General features: G+C 42.6%; 1 long non-coding RNA gene across 1 annotated transcript; it reads left to right on the top strand.

The window, feature by feature from the left end:
* The first annotated feature begins 1,675 nt into the window (after positions 1–1,675).
* Positions 1,676–4,564, top strand: LOC134460288 (uncharacterized). Its single transcript, XR_010037042.1, has 4 exons — positions 1,676–2,300; positions 2,884–2,970; positions 3,471–3,742; positions 4,103–4,564. It is a non-coding gene; the product is annotated as an uncharacterized LOC134460288 (long non-coding RNA).
* The last annotated feature ends 470 nt before the right edge of the window (positions 4,565–5,034 follow it).

The following is a 5,034-nucleotide window of genomic DNA, read 5'->3' as shown; positions in this document are numbered from 1 at the left end:
CACGCTTCAACAACTCTCTAATGAAGACACTTAAAGAGCTAATGTTTGACACGCCTTTCTCTTGACCGAACAAAAAATGACAACTCACAACTGTTTGTGTGGAAGAAAAACAGTCTTGGACCAGTCTAGCAAAGAGACGAAAATGTAAAGAAAAAGGTCTTGCCCTCTTCGCTTTCACAATCAGGGTCCATCTCAAGGTGACTTTTGATGTTCTTTCACTGGACATTCTGAATACATGGCCGAGCCATCTACGTTTTTGCATTTCAAGAGACATACAGTATACCCTAGTAACACAGAACGTAAAGAGAACGTTTGACTTTTGGTTCTCTAAAGGTTGGGGTTATTACCAAACCAAAATTTACCACTTAGTAACGTTCCCTTTGGTTACAGTAAAAAACAAGCAGCCATTGGTTCCGGTTCGGTTCTGGATACGTTTCAGATACGTAATTTTTGGTTCTGTTTTGGTTCTCACTGGGTTGCCAGGAAAGTTTAATTTAAGTTCCCAGAACGATATATGTGTGGTTCCCATTCCATTCCCTCGCCGTTCTCTCACCGTACCTTTATTGCTTTTCATGTTTGTTCCCTCATCGTTCCCATATGGTTCCCATAACCTTGATGGTTACATTATAGGTCTGGTCACGTCTGGTTCCCTAGACGTGCTCCTGATGTTCCCCCAACTTTGTTTATACTGTGTTGTTCAGAGCATAAGCAATGATGACTGTCCACCCGATTAAATCATATACGTCTACATATTAGTAACAGATTTAATCATGTACACAATCTATTTTTTATTCCATTTCATTCATTGAACTCAACTTGGTTGGGTTGATCTAAGGTTTGGCTGTGCACACAACATCACACAAAAGATGTGGTGAGTGAAAGAAATAACTTGAGAACTTGTTACACCTTTGCTGGTAACAAGCAGGCCCTTCACAACCAATCTGTCCATCAGCGCCTGGCCAAACCTAATTACTTAGGGCTGGTATATCATGATTCAATTGCTTGCACCTGAAAAACTCCTAATCAATCTGGTCACATGGTACTCTTGAGCCTGTATATAAGCCTGCTGTCAGAGTGCTTTAGTTATTTGCCTGCCTGCCTGCCTGCTGGCTGGTCAGCATGGCACAGCATAGCGCTTGTTTAACTGCTTTGCAAGCAAGCTAATAGCGCTTTTGGCTTATGGCATTTGTTAGCTACATCTTGTGCCTTGCTTTGTGAGCTAGTCAGTAACAGCACATGTTACATTGCTTGCGCCATTGTGCACTTGATGTAGATGGTATGATTATCTTTAAACTTCATTAAGGAAAACATTTGGTATTAATCCCCACTAGATCGTGTTCATACATGCTCAGCTGATATTAATCTCACATTATGGTACAGTACAGCATAGACTGATATATAAAAATAGACATCATGCATGTTTTCAGCACCTTTAATCACCATTCTAAGACAGCAGTGTGCCAACCTGATGCCAGGCGCAGGGTGTTTCAGTGATGGTGAAGGATGGGAGGTGCTCAAGTAGCATGATCAGGGTACCTCAACTATGGTGAGAGATAATGGGGCGTTACCAAAACACATTCACAATAATAAACAAGGTTGGGGGAACATCAGGAGCATGTCTAAGGAACCAAATATGCAACCAACAAGGTTAAAGACCTCATGACACGTGGAGACGACCCTTTTTAGTTCAGTCTGAAATAACTATTAAATTCTAGTTGAGATGCATCCATATGACAAATATTACTGGTTCTCCTGTTATTTCCAAAATTTGAACACGCGCCACTAAATTCCACATGCCAGTGGCCCTTCCATAAAATGACGTATGCTCAGGAATGCCGCCACGCCACACCTCTCTGTTTACACCTGACTGCACGTGCTGTCAACCATCCTGACAGGAATCGATAGAGTGTACGTTCTTTCTCGAATATTTTTTTAACAACATGCCCGAGCGGTGCGTTGCAGGATACTGCTCAAACACCAGGGAGAGCGGTTTCACACTGCATCGCTTTCCAAAAGACCCTGAATTGAACTTGCTGTGGACTCGCAGGACGAGAACTGATCCCAAAGGAACACCGTGGAAGCCAAGCTCTGTACTGTGTTCTGCACATTTTCTGGATAAATGTTACGACTCGACCCCGGCTCTGAAGGAGCAACTTGGAATTGATGTTCGTCTGAAGAGGGTTTCGCGGCCCAAATCAGTGCTGAGCATATTCCCTCGGGGGACAAGCTCGAGGGGGGCGAGCGGCACCGACGCCAGCTGCAGGGGGTCTCGTGCTCTGGAGAAAAGGCAGCGGCTGGAGGTAGGCTGTACCATCTTATTTTGGACTGCATTCTAATCATGAACTCGAGGGAAAGGAAGTGCAAAGAGGTTTGTGTTTTATCACCGCGTAAACCACTTGCTTGGTGAACGGTATGAAGTTGGTGCCAGTTCTGAACACTTCAACAAAGCTTGCTACTAAAGTGCTTCAGCCGTGCATCTAAATTAATCTCAGAGAGTGTTTGCAAAAAAGTCAAGTCGCCTTCCTACATTTCAGTTCGCCGCCGTAGGCCTACAGTTACAGTAAAATTATATGTGTCTACTGGTAAATAGTCTACTGTAGGCCTACCAGCTGAAAAGACAATCAATGCAACTCTATGCGACTGCCCCCCCATCAGCGTTGTGTCCGTGACTAATGGAGCATGAACGTACTCTACGTGTTGACAAATAGCCTACTCTTGTCAGAAACCCAAACGAACATGCAGTAACCGCTGTTATGTAATGTCATGTAAATTTGCAACTTCTTTCTGTGTTCAAGAACAATCTGCTGTCATGTTTGTTTTGGGTTTGCAGTAGCGCTTTTTTCTCTCCTATTCACGCGGCATCATATTCATATAATGTTTCAGATACTCCAGGAATGCCAGTCTGAGTAGGCCTATGTTGCTGCAGAGGAAAGAGATGGCTTCACTGCTGACGGGGTCCCATCAATTGATGTAAGTTTTGGTAAAGTGTGTAGGTCAACTAAGTTAGGCTACTAATACAGATCACATTTGACTACACACCACACTCTCAGACCTTACACTGGTTGGGTTTAGTACACTGTAGGCCTACATGGGTCTACTTTTTGCTCAGATAGGTTCTTTGTGTTGGGAAAGAAACCTTTTTTCAATTATTATTTTATTTTTCCTTTTACACATACACACACACATTTTATATGTGCTCATATTCATGTTCTTATTTATTCATGTGAACTCAACAAAAGATCAGCACTGTGACTTTTGCATACAAGCATGTCTGAGGCGACCAACAAGGACTGTGACTATGCAGTTCTAAGGAAGTGTAGCCTACATTTTATATGTCTCTACACATATATTGGTACATACACACCCCACATTATTTCATCCCTGCATTGCCCCAGGTGTGTGTGTGTGTGTGTGTGCCAGATGTACATTACATTCACTATTTATTGATTCATCTACACATGTTTACTCAGGTGTCAAGAAGAAGTTGCAGAGCCTTGGTCAAACCAGAGGTTGCCAGGATGTCAAACCCTGGGTGGGAAGTATAATAAACCATCTGTACTGGGCTGTGGTCTCGACGCCTCCTGACAATGTTCAACTTGTGGTGGACAAATGGACATCAGTTATGGATCACATCCACAACAGGCATACCGGATTCGAGGGACTGTTCTCTTCTTGTGCACACAGAGTCTTGGAAGGCAGGGAACAGCCTGTGTCACTTTTCATACAAAGGGATGGAGAGCAGGTAATCATACAGAAATATTCAGTGAAACATACTTTTAGGACATTACATTATACTTGGTAGACTCTTTTATCCAAAGCTGCTTTCAATCAAGGACTTAGCTACAGCTTGCAACATTCCCAGTGCACAAAAAATGTACAGAGCAATGATTGTAAATGTCTCAGGACTTGCACTTTTGTTTGTTTCAAAAGACATTATCACAGGGTAAGGAAGAGTAGTAGTATGTCTCAGATAGACTGGGGCCATTTCTGAAGTGACTATAGAAAGTTCATAGCAGATAAGATTAGGTTTTTGAGATGTACTAGTGTGCTATATCTATTGTAGGAGTAATTTGAACCTTGTCCCCATATTCCTCTGCAACAGGCTATGCTGAAGAGCTGATGCGGATGGTGGAGGCCATGTGTCGAGTTGAGGACTACAGCTGTGATGACTTTGACATTCCAGACCTATCCCCTGTTCCAGAGCCACTGAGTGCATCATGTGAAAAGCCGGATAAGAGGGCAGCAGTCAGTACACACACACACACAACACGCTTTAGCGCCACAAACAACCCTTCAATATAGACATTACCAAAAGTTTGATGCCGGTAATTCCAAAACCACAGTACAGGGTGTGTTGGAAGGACACTTTTTTCTCTCTTTTTTTCACACTTATGCATACAAATGGTTCCAACTCAGGTGACTTATCTGAGTAAAAAGTAGACCAATGTACTTGTCGTATGTTCAGCTGATTCTCCACTGGTTGGATTGAGTTTGCGGTGATAGTATGTGTAGCTCTGCTCCAGCAGGGGGCACCAAAGCTACACACTCACCATCTGTTGTGAACCAGGCCAGGTCCTTGTTAGGTTTTTAGTGTTTTTTTTAGTAATGACAGTCTCACTGTACATAAGGTACAATGGCATACATGGTGTTACAGTTATGTATTATGTGCTACTGTTGTAATTACACCACAAATGTACTCATACTTTTGTTTAAAATTGGACAGAGCTGAACTGCATGTAATAAACACATTTATTTTCATATTTTCTGTGAGTGCATTGATCTACTGTGTTGGGAACCACCTGCTCCATCCTCTCCTTGGGGTTCTGAAAAAGGTTATTACAGGGTGTGTAATATTAGCTTTAGTCATTTGAGATGGAGAGACCTTGAGGTGATATTTTGAATATCCTACCCACTCATTTCATGTCTGTGTTGCTACAACACCCCCAATACCCATGTGGGCTTTCATTGTATTGTCCCAGAAGTACTGCACAACATCTGGAACACCACATGATAAAGAATACTAGATAAGCTTCC

Source organism: Engraulis encrasicolus, chromosome 12, assembly GCF_034702125.1.
Source record: "Engraulis encrasicolus isolate BLACKSEA-1 chromosome 12, IST_EnEncr_1.0, whole genome shotgun sequence".
Lineage (NCBI taxonomy): Eukaryota > Metazoa > Chordata > Actinopteri > Clupeiformes > Engraulidae > Engraulis > Engraulis encrasicolus.
This window is presented reverse-complemented; position numbering and strand designations above follow the sequence as displayed.